Source organism: Megalobrama amblycephala, linkage group LG14 (genome assembly GCF_018812025.1).
Source record: "Megalobrama amblycephala isolate DHTTF-2021 linkage group LG14, ASM1881202v1, whole genome shotgun sequence".
NCBI lineage: Eukaryota > Metazoa > Chordata > Actinopteri > Cypriniformes > Xenocyprididae > Megalobrama > Megalobrama amblycephala.
This window is the reverse complement of record NC_063057.1, coordinates 46,689,967-46,715,500: the sequence shown is the minus strand read 5'-3', so window position 1 is coordinate 46,715,500 and position 25,534 is coordinate 46,689,967. Positions and strand designations below refer to the sequence as shown.

At 39.0% G+C, this 25,534-nt stretch overlaps 1 long non-coding RNA gene across 3 annotated transcripts in view; it reads right to left on the bottom strand.

The window, feature by feature from the left end:
• Window positions 1-3,597: 3,597 nt before the first annotated feature.
• The window catches only part of LOC125245935, a 34,555-nt gene continuing 12,618 nt past the window's right edge, over window positions 3,598-25,534 (bottom strand). For 2 of the 3 annotated variants that reach the window (XR_007179625.1, XR_007179624.1), the window contains exons 4-9: window positions 5,380-5,710; window positions 4,896-5,045; window positions 4,607-4,709; window positions 4,065-4,316; window positions 3,784-3,955; window positions 3,598-3,670 (exon numbers count right to left, since the gene is read on the bottom strand). This is a non-coding gene — a long non-coding RNA (uncharacterized LOC125245935). The remainder of the gene's footprint in view (window positions 3,671-3,783; window positions 3,956-4,064; window positions 4,317-4,606; window positions 4,710-4,895; window positions 5,046-5,379; window positions 5,711-25,534) is intronic. The other variant, XR_007179626.1, reaches the window with a different exon arrangement.

Here is a 25,534-nt window from a genome sequence, read left to right as displayed (position 1 = left end):
AGCATAATTAGGGAAATCATTAGCTCAATTCACATGTTGCCTCTCCTCCAATATTCCATTATTATAATCTATTATAATCTTCCGCTGTCTGGTCTGCGTGGACAAACATATGATGGAGCAGCGAACATGTCAGCCAACAGAAAGGGAGCACAGGCCAGGATAAGGGAGATGCAGCCACTGGCTTTGTATGTACACTGTGGTCCCCACTGCACTCAATGAAGTCTGGGTGATGTTTGATAAAAATAAATAGAGTATTTTGAAACAAATAATACTAATCAGTTTAAGGGATGTACACAGTTATTTCAAATCAGTCTGAATGATCCACAACTTTAAACGAGCTCAATTCATTTCTGGCGAAATAACGAAAAAGAATGATTTGAGTCAACTACATAGACTGTAAAAAAGATGGACGACGCGACACCGCCGCTTCCTTCCATTGTAATGAACTGAAGCCAAAATAGGCCGACGAATGGGCGCTGACACGTTACGCAATACGTCAAAAAAAAAAAAAAAAAGTTTGGAGCCTGGGCATGCGCAGAAGGAATTCGTCAGTGGAGCCCGGAGGCGGAGTCGCGGTATCAAACTTCCGCCCAGATGGCTGCGTCATCATTCATGTATTTTAAATAGACTATAAAAAATTATACACAATTTAAAATTCTACCTATAAAATAATAGGCTATTCTGTTGTCCAGAGCAATAATATTTTTGAAACAGTAAATTCAGTAAATTGAGTTTATCTACTGAAAATTCAGTATAATATGCCACTAGAAACAACTCTAAATCGTCAGAAACGGTCCTGCCATTTTAAATCAAGTTCAACTAACCTTACAGGAGGTCGATTGCTGTAATTAGAGTAGGCTATCATTAGTTTTGTCCTGCTAATTATTATTTTATACCCATAAAAATAATAAGTAACTGCCAGATAACGATCACCTGCTTTTTCCCGACATGGTTAACATTAGGTGTGTTATCTTAACTAATAACATTTATTAATTAGCTTATATCGCCCACATTTAATGTTACAGAAAAAAGTTCAGTGATCCGTCAGATCCTGTAGGTCGGTTAGTACAGTTTACTGCTGAACAACTCATTTTGTTGGTGTTAAATAACAAAGAAATCGAAAATTAATAGTTAATTATACATCTTCAATCTCCCCTCGAAGCTCCGACAGTCCTCAGACAAGCTGTCAATCAACTGCGAATCATGATGACACGCCCCGTTTTTATAGCATCAAATTGCTAGCTAAAATCTAAATTATCACAAAAATGAACAATTGAATATAAATCAGCGTGATAACAACTACCTTAAATGACCAAAACCATCTTTCAGAAAGTTTTATTTCAAGCAGAATTTATTTTTAAGTTTTCACTGAAGTTTCATTCGACTGCATTGAGAGGGTGGGGTTTATGACCTGTACTGCATCCAGCCACCAGGGGGCGATCAAAGAGCCCACAGCTTCACTTTTCAGGACGTATGAGACACACCCAGTCAACTACTACTTTTGCACATGCGCTGATGACAGGAAATCCACGTGGCCTCATCAGTTAGCCATTGACGTCATGGAATATTGGTAAGTTCAAAAATCTTTTATCATCTTTGTCTGTATTGTGCTGATAGAGAAGCAAAAAGTAGGCTATTTAAATCAGTCAGATTTCAACATTAAGCGAATATTTGACCTTTTAGTATAGAAATATATTTGAAAGACTAGTCACATGTTGAGACTTGATGAAACATAGTAAATCGATATAAATTCCTGCATGTATGTACGTAATTTGACATTAATACAGTAGTCTCTTAGTTCTAACTCATGTTGTAAGCATTATTTTATTAGATTGTTTCAGTTATAATATTAGATGAGCATTTCATGGCCATGCTGTGTAGGTGATATTTCTGTAGGGGAGAGTGGGGTAAGATGAGCCAGTGGGTAAGTTGACCCACCCCCTGTATCTTTGCAACCCTACCATTTTATTGTCATGTGACCATATATTTTAGAACCACCCACCATTTCTGTCAGACTGTGAAAAGAAGCACATGGGAGGAGTGGAAGTCACTTATTTACTTTAAAAACTGTTAATGGCTTGTCAAAGTAAAATTTTAACATAACAGATGTAATGGCTGTTTCATCAAAGTAAATTTGTCCAGGTCTAAAATTATTTATGATGCATATTGGTGATTTAGCAACATATAAAACCATGCAAGTAATTTAGCTAAATATTATTCTGAATTGGTAAGTTAGCTGGCTTTTCCTAAAATGGCAGCTATGGGGCAAAGTGAGCCAAATGCTGTGGGGCAAAGGATTTTGAAGCCAGTGTTTTAACTTACCCCACCATAATGCACTGAATTTAAGTTAATTCTGAAGTATAAACTGGTGTCATTTCAATGTAATATTATGCAACTGGTTTAGTTTATCTTTTATTTTCTAGTTTATTTGTTAGAAACAGTGTATAAGTACACCAAATCCTTCTCTGATACAAACCAGAGGATGTTTAATTATATATATCTTTCCACCTGTAGTTACTAATGGCCTAACATGGTCGACATTGACATTGAGATACCAAAAGACAATTGAGAATTAACTAATCATTAGTATATTTGGTCTTCACCATGGACAAAACATGTTCTCCTCTCTTTTGGCCTTGGAAAACTTAATTTGGAATTGCAATTCTCCTGATGCAGTCCTCGCTTGGGTACGGCCAGAATTTTCATTGAAATGCAAAGCGGCCAGGAAAAGTCAGAATTGAGAAAGATTTGTATGTGATTACTCCAACATAGTTAGACCATGGCCATACTGCCCCTCTCACTCTACCTGTGTGGCTGCTCTAATCTGTTAACATGGACGCCAAAATGAAAAGTTTCCACTACGCACACACACTGCTCATGTAGACAGTGTGGCTTGGCTGTTGGTAAAAGGCTGTTACTACACAATATTGACAATATGATTACTATACAATTTACCCGCAGAGCATTCCTAAGTATGAGAAGGCCACGTTTTTGGTGCGAACTGCAGAATCACACCATAGAATCACCCCCACAGATGTTTTTAGAAAGGTGCTTTTTCACATCACCGAACTGCGATATAGATGCGATCACGCGCATTTCGTCAGTAAAGCCGGTTCCCATACCTCGATCGCCATCACCTGCTTTCAAATGGAGCCATTTAATCAAGCCGTAGTTCACTGACAATCAGCAATATGTTTATCACAGGTATCGCCTTCGAAAGGATTCAGCTGAACTACGAAATGCGCATGACAATCACGATATATCGCCCAGCCCACCAAGAACACACTTGTTCATTATCACCTTCTCCATCTTGTAGTTGGCCTTTATTGCTAGAGGGGGACAGGAATAATCAATACATAAAAGATGATGAGTGCATAGCAGCTGAGAGAATATTACAAGTGGCATTCCAGGCTTCAGCCACATGTTTTTGTCAGCGGAAGGAGGGTGGAGGCACTTGGAGAAGAGTGGATTTGCATGGTCATGCACATTCTGGATGTGGTTGAGAAAAGATGTCCATTTTGCCACTGTTTCCTCTCCAATGGATGAACTGGATGCTGACCAGTAGAGGTGATTTTTTTTTTTTTTTTTTTTTTTTTAATGCTCTTTTGCAACATTTTGATCTTGTTGCATTTCTTCTCCTTGGAGATGGTGTCTGCTTTCTTGGTGAGTGCTGAAAAGAGTTTAAAAAGATGTAATACAACTGTTCTACAGTGAGTGTTAATGTTGCACAGGATTAGCTGTGCTACAAATAATCAATAAACTACATTTTTAAAATGATCCTACTTTTACATAAATGCCATACATCATAAAAGTGGTCTGTTCCCAGGCAAACTTTTAAACCCGGGTGTGTCAGTCTGTCACCAGGGAAGCTATTTTGACACCAGATTTTTCAAAATTCCAGACTCTGGATAAGCCCTTCCTTTTCCATACGGACACTGCTTCCCACTTCATTACTCTGTGGATCAGAACAGATGTAAGTACAGATTTCTAAAGTTAGAAATGTAATGAATTACTCAGAGTTTCCCTGGCAAATACTGTCTACTTTGTTTTTATAATCTATTTACCTGTATGAGCTGGATATGAACAATTTTGATTATGCTGAGATCCATGGAGTATGAGCCATATTTTGCACAATGGCCTGAACTGTCAGCTCTCATATCACCACCAAGAGATACAGTTTCGTTCTGTTATCGTCCATCAAGCAGGTTGGTCTGGTGTGATCGCCATTTATACAGCACGAAAGGCAGAATGTATTTATGCACATGATTTCGATGTGTCATTCTGCTGAAGGTTCTCGCATGCATTACATTGAGCACCTGTAATGTAAAATCAGAAAGTACCTCTGTAACTGTTCATAGCATGTATTACATTCCACTGTAGCACTGTGATGCTTTTATAAACTATTATAAATTACGTCATTTTTACAAAACTTGTTTGTCTAGTTGAAAAAAAGAGCTTGTGTAGTAGACAGCGGCTGATAGATGCAGATTCCCTGCTGGAAAGCTGCCCAGAAGTGGTTGACTTTTTCCACTGTCTGGTGTATGAACAACTCTGGTGGAGGCACTTCTGGGTCACAAAGAAATGTTCCTTTTACAAATTTGACTACCTTGCTGACTCTTGAGCAGGTGGGACAGATTTTAAAAAGCTCAAGTAGGCACTCCTCATATATCAAGTATTTCACTCTGTCCTGCGGTGTCTTGTTTGGTGCTCTATTGACAAAGAAAACCACAAAAACGACTTGTTACAAAGTTTATTATTTCTAATTTCTCACCTTCATAGTAAAATAACTCGACAATCGCATCAACATATTAGCATCAGTTCAAATAATGTTGAGGAACACATTGTTCCTATTATGTCTGATTAACAAAGATCTATAACAAATAAAGTTAACTTACTGTTCACTGGTGGTGTCAAACAATTCAGATATGCTGGGGAGGTAGGTGGAGTCATCAGGATTTGCCACGTTGAAACTGAGCAGAGCGAAAGAACCTTGGATGTGTTGTTGCCCACAGCAATACCTCTTGTGGCTACCGTAGCTTGAGGACCTGGAAATTATATATGCAAATAAGGATAGAAATAAGAGTTCCTTATGCATAGTGTTTATATTTGTAAGCCAATTTGTGCCACCGAATTTTAATGTTCTAACTCCACAATTCAGTACTACATAGTTTGTACTACATCTTTGTAATGTTTCAGCACAATTATAATGTGTTTAGAAACAATTCTCAGAATTGACTTTAAGATATATTAATCTCAATTCCTGAGAACTCATAGATTATATTTGAGAACCTTAACAAATTCACAGATGTTGACATTAGATTTTTCCATAATATTTAACATCTAAAACAATAGCAATAAGAATGGCACTTTAATACTTACAGCCTTTTCCACTTTTTCTTTGGATTGGCATCCTCGTCATCTTCCTCTGCTGTTTGAAGGTCAGTGTGGGTTTCCACTTGAGGAAGTTTTAGACAAGCAGTTTTGTAGGTTGCTATAAAAATAAAAAATTATGTACATACCTGCTTTTTATAAAATTCCAACACAATATGCATCTCATTTGTGCCCAGGCTGCTCCTCATTTCATATGGCTTTTACTAATTCATCAGGTTTGTAGTGAGTTGGCCACTGACAGATTTCATCTTCAACCCACAAGTGCTGGTACCACTCCAACCTCTTGGGTTTCCAGAAACTCTACAATGTAAAACATGGCCTATAAAAGAAAGAGTGCACGCAAGTCTTTATTAACAAGTTCCAAGCCCAAGATAATAATAGTACAAATATGAGTATATGCACCTACAGAGAAAAAGATGGCAGTCTGGACACTGTCACCATTGTCTAAATATGATGATGATCTGCACATAAATTAACAATAATTTTCCTCAAGATAAAAATTTTGGTCTATCTAAAATATCTCAGTCTTAATGACTACCACAACGCCATGCTAAAACTGCAATTTAAGACTTCTTCTGCATTAAGTAGGGGAATGACAACAAAACCAACCTCCAAAGGCAACTGGATGCACTTCTGCACAGTGTACCTTAAGGCTGGCCCACACTAAAAGATTTTCTAAATCTTATCAGATTTTCAAAATGTTAGAAAATTATAGATTTAACTGTTTTGTTCCTATAGTGTGTCAAGTGATGTGATGTGATCAAGACAGCACACCACACACAAACAGATTCCTGATTCTGAACACGGTCAAACATGACTTTAGAGTTAACAAACATGGCAGACGATGGGCAAGAAGAAATGGCAATAATAGTGTTTGGACTGCTTTTTTATAGAAAATCATCTTGATACATCTGTCACTCTCTGATGTGTTGATGACAAACTCATCTATTGCCAGTTCCTTAAATTGGGAGACCATTCCTGTAAAACCTTGTGGAACAGGTCCATCTGAGTGCAGCATTTATTTTTTTTATTTTTTTTATTTTTTTTTTTTTGTATTTTCAAATTTCATCTTTTAAACTTGTATCAAGTTTTGAAATAGTGTGTATAACTTGCTGCAGTGGTTTTCTAACTATTCCTATCATTAAATAGTTTTCAAAAGGAAGCCTTGTTATTAAATATAAGTGGCCATGCATGCACCTTCACATCATCATTAAGATTAGTCAGACCATATTGTAAACTTAAAAAACCCTGACCATAGAGTCCCCCAAAATGCTTGTTTGGTTTGTTCTGTTCTGGATTAGTTTCATGTGTTTCCAGTTCCTGTGTTTACTTCCTGTTTGCCTTAGTTGACCTAGTTTTCTAGTGTTCTCATCTGTGCCCATAGCAACCTATCATGTCTACCTGTCCCTCGTTAACTCGTTTAGTCCTGTGTATATATACGGTATATCCCTTGTTTAGTTCAGTCTCTTGTTAGTTCTCGTTGATGTATGTGGGGTTGTGATCTTTTTTCTACTTGTTATTTTCCAGTGATCTCCTATAAGTTTAGTGTGTTTAAATAATACACATATAATTAAATAATACAGTGTGAATGCCTGACTGTACACATTTATCACAGCCACTGTATCCATTGTGTAAGGTAATATCATTAATAAAAGCCCTCGCAGGAGCGTCCCAGACCAGATCCTTCTAGATCTGATATTAGATCCAGATATTCTAACAATGACAGGCTTTGAGCACAGGTTTTCTGCTATAAGCCTGGATCACTCCTAAAATTGTCTAGAAATGTACACCTAAACTTTTTAAAATGGGAAGAACATCAATGTTTAATTGTAATTTGAAACTTTGATGACTATGGACAACTGATGTAAGCTTCTGAAATATAGGTCTGAATATTTTCCTTACAAAATAATGGAATGATCCACTCACCAAGGAAGCAATACTGTTTTTATGTTTATGTTTTTTGAGTCATGTTCTTGCATCTTTTTGGCAAAGAAGGGGGTGATAGGCTTTCAGTATGGACAAGGGCAGAAAAATGAATCAATTAAAAACACAAATTGTGTTTTCCACTCTCTCAAACCACCTACTATTCTTTATTAATTATGTCAACATGCCCGTCTTCGGGAGTATCCTAGCAAGCATAGTCGGTTATGTCTTAAGTGAACTTATACACGAGAAGGAACGCATGTATTTAGTATCAGTGTACTGATCCGTGTATTATGTCTTAAAGAGACAGCAGTCTCTTTTTCAGAAGTCTCAAGTTGCTGCTTGAGCATAAACAGTATCTGCAAAGTTACAGCGCTGAAAGTTCAATGCAAACTGAGATGTTGTCTTTTAAAGTTATGGCAGTTTAAAGTACACATGAAATCAAAATTGACATTCATTTTGTTAGTGCAAATTGCTAGTTTTGGGGTGAACAATTCATCCGTGCAAGTCAATCCATACAAAAAAATTGTTTGGCTTTGTAATATATTTAATCAAAATCTGAAAATGCTTCTCCCCTCTGCAACGGCGTCCCTTCTCTGATGACGTCAGTTTGACGGCTTGGGTTTCGGCTTAAGATCCTTAATCACGCCCATCCAACTGACAGATAGCGCGTGAAAGAGACGAACAACATACTGAGATGGCTAGGAGGTGTGTTTTAGGTTGTGGCTCTCCCGAAACACTTTTCCCATTCCCCAAAATTCCCTCGTTGTGGTCCCGATGGCTTGAGTTTTTGCATTTCGAGGAAGGAGGGATTTCAGAGTGGTCACGTTTGTGTTCGAAGCACTTTACACGTGGATGCTTCACAAACTGGACACAGCACGAAATGGGGTTTGTTAAATATTTGTCTTTAACAGATACGGCTGTCCCATCTCTACACCGTTGGTAACTCACAAAGTTTGACGGTAAGTGGAACTAGCGACAAACAAGCACTTCAGACACTGAACATCAAACAGGGCTGCCAACATAACTTGATGTCATATTATCCATAATCAAAAAATTATTTTGGCGTGCACGCCAACAACCAACATCACCACTTAAATCAAGACCAACATTTGTAATACCTATCATCTCTTACTCTTTACAGAGGGTATATTGAAAAATACACCATAACTTATTAAATCATGTCTTATGTAATCGCTCAATTATTATAAAAAACTGACCTAATTGTATACAATTCAGTTGTTAATTTTGACATTTAATAATAATGTACCACCTGACAAATTTCCCTGTACAGTTTGCAAAAATATGAGATTTTTTTTTCCCCTTGAGAAAAACTGTATACTGTATATCCAAATGAAACGATATTGATATCAAGAGGAATATAAATCTCAAGCTTATGAATTGAATCGTAATTCTCCAAGTTGAACTCAAAAATTGGCAGTCCTGCACAATCATCTATTTTGGCCTTGTGCCCATATCATACTGCAATGCAATTTCTTTTATACAGCCCCTTACAAGAGATGTGGCCTGTCAATGTGATGCTCCATCTTTGAACAGTGTGTCAATTCAAACAGCAACCCAAAAGCTGAAAAGACGGAGTAAAGGTAAAGTTACAGGCTACTAGCTATGTTTATTGTATTAGCTGGTAATAGTCTTCTTGTGTTGTGTTTCATGGGTTTGTTTGTGAAATGTGTGTTGAAAATGTCAGCTGTTCAAGTGAAGAATTTTAGAAAGAGTGGCATGCAGAAACCCTCCAGTGTAGTAGAGCTGGCATTATTCATTGAACCTTATAAAGAAGTTTTCTTTGAGCTTTTTAAACTATGCAAGATAGCTGTTTCAATCCCTATTAGTACTGCTTCTTGTGAATTGAGGTTTTCTGCACTAAAGCTGGTGAAATCTCAGGTCCACAATGTCAGATGACAGATTAAGCAATTTAGGTGTTCTAAGTACTGAGTCAAGGAGGGCAAAGGCCTTAAATCTAGATGAATTTGCTGATCTTTTTGCAAAAAAGAAACACAAAAATCATAGAATACAGTTAATGTGACTGATACTGAATATGTAATGCAAATGTAAAAAATAAAATTGAAATGCAAATACATTGTTGAATGATTATAAATATGGTATTTTGCCTGTTAATGCCTGCAGTGCAGTACAGAAAATGATATGACAACAATAAGGTCTAAATTTAACTGGCCCCTCTAACAGTACAACTGGCCCCAGCTTGGCCCCCCAGTTAAAAAGGGTCTAGAACCGCCACTGTATCCGCCGTGTTATTCTGTCATGTTTTCTCCCTATTTTTCCAAACCACGACAAACGCCAGTCTCCCTTCTCTGCAGAATGCGATATATCCGCTCAACCAATAACAGCGCACCATTCCACGCATTGTAAACAGTAATGGCAGCGCTCTGAATACACCTGTCATCCTAGTTTTCCTTATCTACTTTGTACTTTGTGATCAACAAAAACAGAAAAATTAATAATTTTGACGGCATTGGTGAACATGTGGTGGTTTCTGCAGTGGGTAAGAAATGTAAGCCATTGAAATGTAATCATTTACGTGAGGAGATTAAGAAGATGATGGAAAAATGCTGGTGGCTGTTGCTTGTTCTCACATGTCAGCATCAAACTTCTGTCATGGCCCCCAAAACTGAATCATGGACAGTTTATAAAAGCCATTTGACCAAGAATGATTAATTCTTGAATCTGGCATTGGTAGTTTGATTCTAAACATCTGATAGAAAAAAAACATAACATGATTGCTATTTGAATGTTTGCAGTATAGCGACGCCCCTGGGTAGTTGCAGTCAATTCAAATCTATTCGGAAAATGTGTTGTTTGTGACCAATCATGCTTCTCTGTCTGGTGGATGAGTCTGGATTTGGCAGTTTCCAGGAGAACGGTACTTGCCTGTGTGTAAAGTGTAAAGTTTCTAGTAGAGATGAAGCTGTTATAGCTGCAAAGTGTTGGCCAACTCCATATTAAACCCTACAGAATTAGAATGGGATGTCATTAAAGTTCATGTGCACATAAAGGCAGGCGTCCCAAAACCTTTGGCAATATAGTGTATATGCATATTTATAACAGGACTGGACGATATGGACAAAATTTATATCTCAATATATATCTTAATTTCTGTAAATACGATATAATTCTTATTTCGATATGAACAATATTTAAAAAAGCCTCAGAAAAACGGCCAAGAAAGCACACAACGGATTTTTGTACCTAAAAACTTTGTGTTCTAAAAAGTCTTTTTGGGTGGGAGACCTACACTTACAAGGTGTTAAAAAGATGCCAAATTTAGCCAGAAAGTTGAGCGAGCTCATCAAGGGAAAGAAAAATGTGAAACTTTATAAAATGGCTTCAAAAGAAAAAAATACTTAAAAGGACGATTAAATGTAATTCCTGTGGTCATAAAATGAATTTGAAGCAAAACTATTGCATTGACAATTTTGAATGGTAGGTAAGGTGGGGTGGTGGAATTTTGACATCTGTAATCTGAATGCCCTTGTACTATATAATGCATATTAATGCATTCAGTTTTTTTTTTTTTTGGCCTTTTATATTATCCATTATATATTACATGCTCACATTTTTATATTTTTGTAAAAGCTTAATTTTCATAACTAGTTATACATGTCAGATAAATGTTTGTTATGTAGTAAAAGTATTTTAAAAATGTTTTTTCTAAATTATGAAGTAGCATTAAAATAGCTCAGATAAAAGTGTCTCCACATCAAAAGTACAATACTTGTTCCAATGAACTTTGACCACTTTAGATCAAACATTCAATATTGTATTTGAATTTATATGTTAAAATCTATTTGCCTTTTTCGCCTATGTCTTTTCATTTATCTCCCAGGAGGTGCCAGCAAAGCGGTCACAGAGGAAGAACAATAAAGAAGTCAGTTAGGCACAACTCAATATTTAGTTATTCCAAAGTCTCCCTCTTCAAATGGATAAAGTTCCTGTATAGGTTAGTTTAACAAATGACATAGCAGGGAGCTCTGCAAACTTGTCAAAGATGGCCAAAAAAGTGCAAGAGGCATATACGTGGTGGCAATGGACAGATTGAGGAGAAGAAGAGGACAACAAATAGGGGGCAGAAGACAGTTCATTTTTATAGATGAGAGTCACTTTCAACATAAAAGAAAGGCAAGAATAATAATTATTATTACAAGTAATATAATAACATTTACTGTTACATAACTATTATTATTTAAGTGTTAAACTATCCACCATAATTACACAGGGTTTTAATCATGATCTATTTAAATTAATTTCAAATCTGTTTAAAAATCCTTTCTTTCTTTGGACATTTTTTTTTTCTTTTTCAGTATGGGCGAGGCAGAATGGATGGTGGATGGAAAAGGAGGAAGTGGGTGTTTGGCATGCTGGGGGGAAATACCAAGGACACAAATCTGCAAAACCAGTTCTCCACTTAGTTGAAAGGAGGACCAGAAGGGAACTGATTCGACTTATTGCTCACCATGCCAAGAGAGGGTTCATCATCATCAGTGATGAGTGAGGGCTTACAGACATGTTTGGTTACAGGCATTATACAGTGAACCACAGTGTGGCATTTGTTGATGTCCAGACAGGAGCTCATACCCAACACATTGAGAGGGCCTGGAGAACCTAGAAGGAGAATGTCTGGAGGCTCAGGGGAAACCACACAGAAGAATTTCTGGTGGACCACCTTGCAGTTATTTGTTTATTTATTACTATTACTATTATTATTATTAATTTAATAATTTATTTTTTGGGCAGGGGAGGTGGGATTTTATACAAAATTTGTAATAAGTTGTTACATTTTATAGAAAATATGTTATTTTGTTACTGCATTGTTGAAATAAATGTTATTCTGCTTTCACCTTTAAGGGGAACCCCTAGTATTAAGACTTGTATGGCTTAATATAACGTAAATTATGGCTCTTACTGAAATATGTAGTAGAAAACCCCTGAAAGATTTACGTTATTTAAAAAAAATCCATATTTGGACAATGGGGTGGGGGGTGCTATTTTGCTTATGTGCACAGTGCATTCTACGTCATGACGTCAAATGGTTGCAACTGACGCTGCCCTGCTGCTATTTTTACCTCAACACACCTCGGAATATAATATATGATGCCAATTGACCGTTTGCAGAGACCCGCCCCCTTCAGTTACTTTTGCTATGTCTGACAAGCCATGCCGATCTCTTGCCACACATCATGTTCTCATGCAGTGAAAAATACATTGCGGAGCAAAGAGGACACTGACAACTCGTCGACAGACAAGACAGAGCAGGTTACTTTTGATATGAAACAAAGTCTCAAATTTACAAATGTTGTCATTTTTAAAGAAATTTAAACAATAAATACCGTTTTGTGGCTCTTTAATGTGTCGTGACAGATAGCTGTAGCACCTCAGTTCAAACAGCTCATGAACCAATCATCTCTTCCTACTAATTAATTTATAACATCAAAAACATGAATGAACATCAGAAGGAATGTTGTTTCAATCACGGAAAGATGTCAGTACACACCATTTTTCAAGTTCAAGTCCACTTACATTAACCTGCTAACGCCCCTGACTGCTTTGTCGGACAAAATGGTGGATTCGGTATTATGATTGGTTAGATCGCCTGTCAAGTCAAACTCCTGGCAAAGGGTCAATTTTCAGTCGGTTGGCCGCAAGAGAAGAGATGCAAGTCTTCACTGCTTTACTAGCGATCAGAGGAGAAAAGAATTGGAAGTTGTGATGAATGTGGACGAATAAAACTTCCCAAAGAACCATGTATTTGTTCTCTCCAATTTAGCCCTGATACTTTATCTAAAGTGAAGAGAACAAAGACGTGGGTCTTTAGGAAGTTTTATTTGTCCACATTCTTGTAACTGAATTAACAAAACATAAACAAAATTTTAGCATATCACTTTTAGTGTCCTATCTGTATTTATTTTCTGCAATGATACTACACAGCGTCTCTCACAAATGTCTCCATGGTTGCAAGGCACGCTCCCTGTACAAGCAGGTGGTCACATTGGTTATGTTGACGGAAGCCTATTTTCAGGCACTGCGTAATATCATTGCGCCTGCTGCACTCATGGTATGACAGCAAAGTTCCTTGATTATTACGCCAGAATCAGAGTACAGTTCCTAGCCATATCGGCCTAGAAAATCGCAACTTTTCATTTTCCGTAGGTCTTACTTAGTACACGATGTAACTACAGAAGAGTCAAAATATCGAAGGAAAAATATCGAAGCTCTGGTTATTTTTGAGTGAGATGCTAATGGTCTAATCAGATTCAATGAACTATGCTAAGCTATGCTAAAAGTGGTACCGCCAGACCCGGAGATCAGCTGAATGGATTCGAAAACGGTAAAACTCAACTGTTTAACTGTAGGGGAGTTGAAAAATTAGCCTATTTTCAAAAAAAATGGAGTGTTCCTTTAAGGTTTAATTGCAGACTCTGTACTTGACAGATGATTCGAATATAGCAATTCTCCCGACACAGTCTGGTTACTTCAGCACCCTAGACATCACTGCACATGGACATTGAGGTCCATGGGGATGAAGTGGAGAAAGGGCTTCTCTCATCTGGAACACCCCCATCAGCAGTCATTCAGCATTTCTCTTTACCCACACTACTTCATCCTCTGCTGCTGCTGGTTCATCTGCAGCGACTATCGCACCACCTCTGAGATCCTCCATGATTCGCTCATTTCAGAGGTGTATAATTATTGTATTTATGTGGGTTAGGGAGATTCTCAATAAAGTTATGATAAAGAGCCATGTTCCTTTTTTATAACAATGACACAGTTATAAGGGGTAGCCTATTATCCTCCAGGATCTATAATACTCACTGGTCACTGGATATTCAGTGTTTTTACTTAAACTTATAACAGTTTATACAGAGTAATTGATCATTTTTTGTTTATCACTGCAAGTTATACAGGGTTATTTGTTTCACTATTGATGTATAAAATATTGTAATCTGATTTAATAGTTTGGAATTTCTTAGACACTTTTCTATATTTATCCTTTTCTTAATACTTCAGAAACATTTACATAGCTGATCTAGTAAACAGCAAACTGAGGCCGAGCAGGATGGTGGTGGTCCGTTTCATAGAATGTGAGGCTACAGTACATGGCACTGTTGGGAAGGTTCAAGATGTTCTTGGCAGTTATGATCCTGTAATTCTCACAGATGCCCAGGGTAATGAGATCCTTGATTCTGAAGGAACTAAAGGTACATATTACAATTTGTGTTTGTATTTTTAAGCGGTTTAAAACATCAAGAATTAAATGGCAATCTTTGGGTCATGTCATCCCCATGTACCCAGGTTCCCTCTACTGGAAGCAGAATGCCTGCAAATTTTTTTGCCATTGCAAAGAATAATTTCACACAGTTTCAAGGGCAGCAAGAGGAAGAGAAGGTACAGAATCAATCATTCGAGAACATTTCTCAACTGCACAAGTCTATACTAATCTATTTAAAAATTACTTCAGTTCAAGATGAAAAGCTGATGAGACATCAAGTCTACAAGATGTCTACGATAAGATAGAGGAGGTGGTGCTGGCCACACAAAGCCTTCAGTAAGTTATCTCAACTATCAAAGAGCTTTCTTAGCTGCCCAGTGAAACTCCTGCCAAAACATTGACTGATGTCCAAACGGAGAAAATAAAAACAGCTTCCACATAGTCTGCAGGGGTAAATGTTATGTGTACAGTGTATTTTTTTTAAGCATTTGGACACTTAAGAGACACTCAAATATGAGTTCCAATGCATTAGAGAACAATAAAAAAAAATTTGCATTTACTATGAATAAAGATACTGTAAGCACACTTTTCAAGAAAAACCTTTTACAAAAGTACACCCCCCCCCCCCCCCCCCACGAAAAAATTAATGACAAAGCTACCACTAAATGTAATAACGCAAAATAGGTATCACTTAAAGTTTAGAAACTATTTTGATCAACTCTTAAAGAGTGCTGAGTAGTCCCTCTTAAACAGTGTTCTGCCGGTGGGCGCTACCTAGCTACGAAAAATGAGTAATATTTTTCAAATCTATTGCCTTGATCAACACAAAATAGGTGTCATTTGAAAGCTTAGAGTCGGAACTTCACAATGAATGTAGCCAATTTGATTAACTAAGTAGAGCTGAGTTATTTGCTGATAAATAGAAACCCTCTACATCTCTTAATTTGGCAAAAAATATATTCAAGAACATTTACAGGAGATAAATATATAGCAAACAATGCAAAATCAGAATCCAGATTCATAGTAAAAAAGGCGTGGGTCAAGTAAACAAGAATTATCAAAGGTCCTCCAGAATCACAATCAAAAACACAAACTCCAAATAATCACAATCAGTCTCTCTGGTACGACACATATGAAGTAATGGCAAAGAGGTACACAATCAAAGACACGATGGCACAATGATGGCGGAAGTTGAGTGTTTGGGGCGGTCCTTATATCTGGATCAGATGAGGAAAACCAACTGCAGCCTCCAGCAGATTATCACAAGACACCACCCATCCGTAACACAAACATGCACAGGTACACACACACACAGAAGAGATACACAAGATATACACATGACAACAGAATGGAACAAATGAATAAATGGCTCCGGCTCATAACAATGATGTACTGCTGCAATATGTCAAAACATCATACAGCTCAGATAGGCATGTGTCATATATCATTTGAACAGTCTCACAGAGTAGAATGTTTTGGGCTTTGACTAAACTTGAGCTAGTTAATTAATCCAGAGACATTTGTAAAACATACTAAAAGCTCTCAAGATGATGCAGAGAGAGCAGATTTAATAAAGTTCTCTATTTTTCTGCCACTATTTATTTGCATAATATCGCATCACTCATTGTGACCACGTCATGTTTAAAATCGGGTTTAAAATGCAACTTTCATCATATTTTGCCACGCAGGACAGAAAATGTGAGTAAACGTCGTAGTCACATCAGTACTGACTTGCATGTTTGTACTGTGCATTTGACAAGTGTAACGAGTCTTCTTCTTCTTCTTGAACACCAAGACGACACCAAGAGCTGCTTTCCACTATTTTATTTGATCCTGAAGAAGACAATTAAACACATATATATTGTCTTCAGACTGCAGTGCACATCTGACCCCCTCATCAATACACAGCAGCATTGTGTGGGGGAATTAATTATTTTCATGAATATGCATGTAAGGGCATTTCACAAATTTTACAATTTATCCACATTTACATGCTAAGGATACATTAAAATTTACAGGAAAACACTTTTTTTTCCAGTTGCAACAAAATGAACACATTTTTCACTTATAACTTCAAACTACATACAAGAATGTATATGTAAAAAAAAAAAAAAGAAATACACCAGAGCCACCCGGTGGACAAATGAAAATGTGCGTTTAGCTAGTAAATATGAAAACAGCATGATGGACAATAGACGTACCTGAAGAAGACAATTAAACACATATATATTGTCTTCAGACTGCAGTGCACATCTGACCCCTATATATACAAAAATAACAAGGTTTTCAGTGAAAAATAAAAGTAACACAAATACAAAATGGCGACTTGTAATGTGCGTTCAGCACTTATGTTAAACTCCATAAAATTGCCACAACTTGACTTAGCGATAAAAACCAATCAAAAATACCATAATAATATAACATAGTTTTCGTGAGATGAAAAACATTTGCATTACAACAAGAGAAATTGAAATATTCTCAGGAGCAACTCTCTGTACAACCTACCCTCATCAATACACAGCAGCATTGTGAGGGGGGAAGGGGGAACGCGAACTACGGGAACAAAGGAGGTACAAAAAGGGGCGATGTGCAGGTTTATGATTGAAACAGAAAATGAATAAAAATGACTGCAAAATGTGTTCTCAAAATGATAAAATTCACAATACAATAAGAAAATATGACACTTTTAACAAAGTACAATTCCAACTCTGTTACATTCACCTGCACTGAATTTTATCAAATTTGAGCTACATCTACATAGTACATATTGAACACAACTTCACCAATTACATTTACAATGAAAGGGTCATTAACACAAATCCAACATCTACAGTATTCCATAAGAATGAAGTGGTATGAGAGCAGCGCTATCTCCCAATCCAGCTACTGGAAAACAGGGTGCCTTGTACACCCCACAAGACCCAAATTTTCAGTGTAGAATAAACTCATGAAAGAGAACAAAACATTCTATTTAATTACACAATGCAGTCATGCACCCCTCCACAAAAAAAAAAAAAAAAAAAAAAAAAAAACTGGGGCCACAGATCTGGAATTCACTCAACAAGAGACTGAAAAATAGACTTGCAAACAGATTTAACACTGAAATTATCCTGAACAACATCCTGTCTTGACATAGATTGTATAAGTCTATTAACAGGCTTGACTAGTCGACCAAATCTAGACCTGACCTGTGGTTGTGCATTGGAAAAATTACTGAGCTGAAGTGAGGCCTGATCAGCAGTGTGTAGAGTGTGAGGTGCATTGCGTGTTTGTGTTATATTCTCAGGTGTGACTTCTGATTGTCTTATGTCAACAGCAATATCAGTCATGGTTACAGAGTCACAGGTCACAGACTGTTCAATCATGATGCTGCCAGGTGAGGTAAAAACCTCTTGCAGTCTAGAGGTCTCGCTCGCTACATCATTGACATCCACTTGAGACAAACTTGGTGTAGAAAACTGTGTAATCCATTCTATGGTTCTCCTCTCAGAATCCACAAGCTCTGCATCAAGCATGAGGCTCACATCATCTCTCGAGCATGCAGGTGAGTTGTGTAGACTGTCAACATCATAGTTTTTACCAGATCTACATCCAGTCCCACTCTCTCTCTCAAGAAGAGTTTCAGATACATCGCCCGCATCAGCAGTACCTGGAGGTGAAGATTCAGCGGCAGACATTGATGGAGGTAAGTCAGACATATCGATTTCATTGTCCACAGGAAGGAAGTTAACAAGCATGAGCAAGTTCCTATGAACCACTTTCTCCCGGCCAGTGGCTGTGTCACAGATCCTGTACGTGTGTGTATCAGCGTTCATGTCCACAACCGTGTAAATGGTCGATTCCCACTTATCAGCGAGTTTCTTTTTACCTCTCTCTGTCTTGTTGGCCAAAAGCACTCTATCCCCGACTTCAATACTGGATCCCTTCACTTTCCTGTTGTACAGTCGAGCATGTCTTCTCTGCTCCTTCACAGCATGTTCCTGAGCGATTACCAATGCTTCCTTTAGGTCGTCGGCGAGAGACGCCACATACTTGTCATAGCTCGTCACATTAGAATCATGCAGGACAGTACGAAACAAGACATCAACAGGCAGGCGGGGAACACGGCCGAACATGAGGTAAAAGGGTGGGTAGCCCGTTGTCTCATGGGTTGTGCAGTTGTACATGAATGTCAATGTTTGTAAACGTCGTGGCCAGTCAACCTTAGCTTCAGGAGACAGTGCGCGGATCATGCAGCCTAAGGTTCTATTAAATCGTTCCACACTACCGTTCCCCATCGGATGATAGGGGGTAGTGTGTGATTTCCTGACACCCGAGATCTTGAGAAGCTCACTTATCAGCCGACTCTCAAAATTAGTCCCTTGATCACTGTGGATCCTTTCCGGGAATCCAAAGACACAAAATATTTGTCCCAGAGAACTTTTGCTACCTGCTTGGCTGTCTGATCTTTACAGGGAAATGCCTGAGCCATTCTCGTAAAGTGGTCCGTTATTACTAGGACATCCATGGACTTGTTACAGGAGTTTTCAGCTGACCAAAAATCAATACAAACGAGCTCCAGTGGTCTAGTGGTTGTTATGCTTTCCAGAGGAGCTCTCCCTTCAGGTTCAGCTGTCTTACTGACAATGCATCGCTGGCAATGGCGAACATAGTCTCTCACATCTCTGTCAATGTTTGTCCAAAAGAACCTCTCCCTAACTAAACTAAGGGTCCTGGACTGGGCCTGATGACCGGCTTCATCGTGAACTCCTTTCAGGGCTTCACCTTTGAGAGAGTCAGGAACAACATATTGGGAACGTTTTGCTCTAGTCTTAGGGTCCTTTGAAACTCTGTACAGGACACCATTGCTCACAGCGAGTTTGTCCCAGTGTTTCAGGTATCTCGTGACAGAGACAGACTCCTTAGCTCTTGTTCTCCTAGAAGGCCTCCATTGTCTCTCAACATAATACAGGACACGAGAGAGAGTTCTATCATCCAGCTGCTTGTCACGAAGGTCTTTTTCGGTGTATGCAGGCAAGGTGTTAATTCCAGGTGGTATCAACTGAGGGAGGAGCTGCAATGTTTGAACTGCACGGACCCTGGGACCAGCTTCCCAAACCATATGTGATTGCAGTACCGCAGACACGTCGTCCGTTCCAATAGACTGAGCCCATACATGAGGTGAGTCACATGCGGGCTGAACATCATTACTCACTGTGACGAGTTTCACTTGACCACTGGATGACCTGAAGGCATTTTTAACAGAATCACATGACACATCTTTAACATCACTCAGAAGGTTTGCATAGGGCTCAGTAAGAAGTCTTTGGCCAACACTCTCCTTGACAAAAGGCACACGGCTCAAGGCATCGGCTACAATGTTCTGCCGTCCTGAGATATACTTGATGTCAAAGTCGTAACTTGCCAACTTGGCAACCCAGCGTTGCTCACAACAATCCAGCTTCGGCTTTGTAAGTATATGAGTCAACGGGTTGTTGTCAGTCCAGACTGTGAATTTGTGACCTTTGAGCCAGTGACTGAACTTGTCACAAATTGACCATTTCAAAGCCAGAAACTCCAAGCGGTGAGCTGGGTAGTTCCTCTGGGCTTGATTTAGTGACTTGCTGGCAAACGCAATCGGTCTGGCTCGCGTGTCTCCATCCTGTAATTGGGACAGGACAGCACCTATGCCTTCCAAGGATGCATCCGTTGACAACATAAAGGGACGAGTGAAGTCGGGATGGGCCAGAATCATAGAGTTGACCAGCGAAGCCTTAAGGTGGTCAAAGGCCTGTTCCTGTTGTGGTGTCCAGTCTGCTGCACACAACTTTCTGCCCGTTGTCCTGTCTTTCTGACCTGTCCTTTTTCTCTTCCCACCCTTCAACAGGTCAAAGAGTGGCTTGGCCATGGCAGAGTATCCAGGCACAAAGTGCTGATAATAATTTATCATCCCAAGAAAGGACCTAATCCTCTTCTGTGATGGGGTCACACCATCAGGATCCATGAGGTCAGTACTGGTCAAATTAGTGATGTTCTCGACTTTACTGTGGTCTGTTGAAACACCCTTTTCATCAACTATGTGGCCAAGAAACCTCACTGACCTTCTGAGGAAGAAACATTTTTTTGGAGCCAACTTCAGATTGTGGCTACGCAATCTCTCAAACACCATCTTCAGGCGTAACAAGGCACTCTCCTCATCTGGGGCGAACACCAACAAGTCATCTAAATAGCACAGCAAACTCAGATAGTTCTGGTCTCCAAAAATGCTCATCATCATCCGCATGAAACTCCCTGGACTATTACATAGGCCCTGAGGGAGACGGTTGTACTCATAAAGGCCCATTGGAGTTGTAAAAGCTGAGTACTTCCTGTCTTCCTCATGAAGTGACATATTGTAAAATCCAGACGTTAAATCCATTGTGCTGAATAGACTGTTGCCTCCTAACGCAGCTAGGCAGTCTGCCTGATGGGGAAGAGGGTGAGCATCCTTCAGAGTCCTTTTATTTAGCCAGCGAAAATCCGTACATATACGGAGATCCCCATTCTTCTTCCACACAAGAACGAGAGGTGATGCATATTCGCTGGTTGATTTCCTGATGATTTCTTTTTCCTCCATCTCACTTAACACCTGGCGCAGTTTCAGATAATGTCCAGGGGGCACTCTCCTATAAGGTAGTCTGAACGGTCTTTTATCTGAAAGATGAATGCGGTGTACAAAACCCTCTGCCTCTCCACAGTCGAGATGATGACGTGAAAATATATCCTCATACTGCAAAACAAGGTCAGTCATCTTCCCCTTATATACCTCAGACACCTCGCATGACTCAATGTCAATGTTACTTAGACCAACTGACCTGAGCTTTTCTTCGGTGGACTTCATACCAGCGAGAGGTTGAGGCATCAGCGAATGTGAAAAGCTTGCCCAAGGACCCTCTGGAAACTCAGTTATGTCCATATCCTCAATCGCCATGCAGGAGTAAACATCTGCCAACTTTGCATTACGTCTCAACAACACAGGCCTGTCAGAACCATTGACGACTTTTAGTGGGACCCACTTGTCTCCCCACAATGGAGTCACTACTCTAGACACCATAATACCTCTGGGAGCTGAGCGGGATGATGTTGGCTCTGTCATCACAGTGCTGCCTGGAGAAATGACCGTATTTTTAGGTAGTTTCCCCCAAATAAGGTATTCACGGCCAGACTGAAGGCAGACAGCAGAGTTGCACCTGACAGTACCGACCTTCTGAGGAGCTTCATCTCCCTTCCAGGGCTTGAGACCTGATAGCATAGACAAGAACTGTTCCATCTCATGATCCTTTTCTGGGCAAGGACTTGACACTGTTCTCCAGTAAGACTCACACAGCTTAGACTGATTCAGGATATGTTTTATAACATTGGTTCCCAATATTAGTTCATCCCGCTGGCCCTGGACAACGAGCGTGGGAACTACAATCTTACAGCCATACACCTCCATCTCCACATCAAAAGCATACTTGGGTTTAACGTAAAGCCCACCACATCCAACGAGGACCACATTCACATCAACCTTGTGCAGGTCATTTATTACTCCAGCCTCTTTCATTTTCATCTCGGCCTCTTCACTCATACTGCAAGCCATAGAGCCAGTGTCCAACATGCCACCAATTTTCATCGTCCCACCCAGTAACACAGGTGTGTAGAAAAGGCTCTCACTACTGCAGACTCTGTGAATATTTTGATAAACAATTTCAGAATCATGGGATGAGTCTCTTGCAGATATGTAAACTGATTCAGCATCAGAAGTGTCATCAGTGTGGGAGTAATTGTTGAGACCTGTACTGCCTCCCTCCAAATACAGGTCATCTAGTTTCCCCCAGACTGGGATGGAGAGGAGCTACTGATAGGACAATTTAGTCTGGTGTGACCCGCTCTAAAACAGGCAAAACACAACCTTTCAGACATGCAGTGAGAAATGGTGTTGTGGCTTGCGTCATTACAGACCTTACAAACTGCCTGATTGGGGTGTCTTTCACGAGGGGTGCGTCGAAATCTGCCACCGCCAGATAGATGGCGGGTGTTACGCTGTTGCAATTTATCCATCATGTCCTGAAAGATGTCAACCATACGGGTCAGAAGTCTCTCATCTGATTGTGACTGGAGATTTTGTGCCACAGCTGGTGCAGAAGGGTGGCTCAGACTGTGAATGGGCTCACCCTGAGTAGGAACACAGATAGGAAGAGGGCAATTGGAAGGGCACACTGAGTACTGGGCTTGGAGAGAGGGATTCTGAGTGTGAACTTGGGAAGGCACTGCCACATTCACTGGAGGAACATTGGGCTGCTTAGGAGTCACTGAAATGACGTGGTTTTTAAGCTGTGCAGTCCCAATGGCTCTGCCACTATCTCTTAGCTCTCTCTGATAATCATCAATCCTCAGTTGGACATCTCGCGAGGTCCATTCATGAATCGGCTTACACTTTAGGGTGCAAGAGAGCTCAGGATCAGGGCAATGCTTGACAAACATGAGTGCGACTTCATTATTTATGTTCTCCGTTTTCTTCCCCTGTCTGCGTAGACCCTCAAGAGCCAAGTCAGCCGCCTTATTCAGTCTTATCCAGTAGTCAACTGGATTTTCTTTGTGTTTGGGCAGTGTAGCATAAAAGTCGGCGAGTGGGAGACACGAGGAAGCTTCACTGAAATAATGTAGGAGAACATCATAGATTTTATCAGGTGTCTCTTTAAGATCAATCGCTGGATCACTACGCAAGGCAATCTTGACTACATCTCTGGCTCTGCCCAGCAAATGGCTCATAATTTCCTCTGCCTGGTCATTCACAGGAATCACATGTTTTCTGAGATGAGTCTTAGTCAAATCAATCCAGTCCTGGACTGAATGTTTGTCAGTGCTATCACCTTTAAATGTCGGGAATTCACCGTCTGATTTAACATGGACTGTCACATGAGATGAGTCATATCTGGTAGGTTCACTGTGAGTAGTTTGGGTAGTGGGAGTAGACTGACGGTCACCAGCTATGTTCACTACACCAGCTGACATTAGCTTTTCAACAATGGATTCACCAATCTGAGCTCCTAACCGTCCTACCATGTCTGTGAGATGGTGCATAGCGTCAACATCAGTAGCTGGTGTGGAGGTGCGAAGATATTCCCTCTTAAACCCACTAACAGGTGTACAACTCGGGCTATGACCCAAACCTGTATCTGTGTCATCATCAGCTATGGGCTTAGAATGTCTCACATCCCTACTGTCAACAACACAATTTAACCAAGTTCCCCTTCCTTTTGGTAATTGATGATCTGAATAGGTATCCATTGTTTTTTTTTTTTTTTTTGTTTGTTTTTTTTTATTTATGGTTTTTGTGTGAAACTGTACTTGCGTTGTGTATATTAATTCTAAGACCTTAATAAAACAAAACAATAAATCATTTTGAAAAACAAAAGAATATTACCAACTGAATTTAAAAGCGTTCAACTAAACGTCATAACATTTTCAGCAATATACACCAAATAACTATGTTTTTGTATTGCCTTTTTTTTTTTTTCTCTGACCCCACTTTGATCTTGAAGTGTAGACTAGAACAGCAGCACAGTATCCACGGCGACCGGCATCAAGCTGATCTGAAAATCCAAGGAGTCACGGCACCAGTGTAACGAGTCTTCTTCTTCTTCTTGAACACCAAGACGACACCAAGAGCTGCTTTCCACTATTTTATTTGATCCTGAAGAAGACAATTAAACACATATATATTGTCTTCAGACTGCAGTGCACATCTGACCCCCTCATCAATACACAGCAGCATTGTGTGGGGGAATTAATTATTTTCATGAATATGCATGTAAGGGCATTTCACAAATTTTACAATTTATCCACATTTACATGCTAAGGATACATTAAAATTTACAGGAAAACACTTTTTTTTCCAGTTGCAACAAAATGAACACATTTTTCACTTATAACTTCAAACTACATACAAGAATGTATATGTAAAAAAAAAAAAGAAATACACCAGAGCCACCCGGTGGACAAATGAAAATGTGCGTTTAGCTAGTAAATATGAAAACAGCATGATGGACAATAGACGTACCTGAAGAAGACAATTAAACACATATATATTGTCTTCAGACTGCAGTGCACATCTGACCCCTATATATACAAAAATAACAAGGTTTTCAGTGAAAAATAAAAGTAACACAAATACAAAATGGCGACTTGTAATGTGCGTTCAGCACTTATGTTAAACTCCATAAAATTGCCACAACTTGACTTAGCGATAAAAACCAATCAAAAATACCATAATAATATAACATAGTTTTCGTGAGATGAAAAACATTTGCATTACAACAAGAGAAATTGAAATATTCTCAGGAGCAACTCTCTGTACAACCTACCCTCATCAATACACAGCAGCATTGTGAGGGGGGAAGGGGGAACGCGAACTACGGGAACAAAGGAGGTACAAAAAGGGGCGATGTGCAGGTTTATGATTGAAACAGAAAATGAATAAAAATGACTGCAAAATGTGTTCTCAAAATGATAAAATTCACAATACAATAAGAAAATATGATACTTTTAACAAAGTACAATTCCAACTCTGTTACACAAGCAACTGTTATGAGAACAAGTCACAATACAATACTGGCTTTGCCAAAAAACGTTTACAGGAAAAAATTGTTTTGGAATCAGCAAGGACCCTGCAAACTTTAAATAACGTTTTTTTTTTTTTTTTTTTGTTTGTTTGTTTGTTTTTAAACCAGTAATGACAGTTAAATTTATAAAGAATAAGCCCAGCATTTTTACTTCCCTTACTTATCTTCTACTGATTCTTGCAAGACCATAATTTTTAGACATTTTATTATCTATTTTTTATGTATTTTAAGACTCAAATGAATGTGCTTCTTTACTGACACATGTATGTGTTAACTCTTTTAAAAACGATTAGTATTTTAATACGTAGCTTGTATAAATCGTTTGTGCACCCAAACAATTGCTTTTCATAGA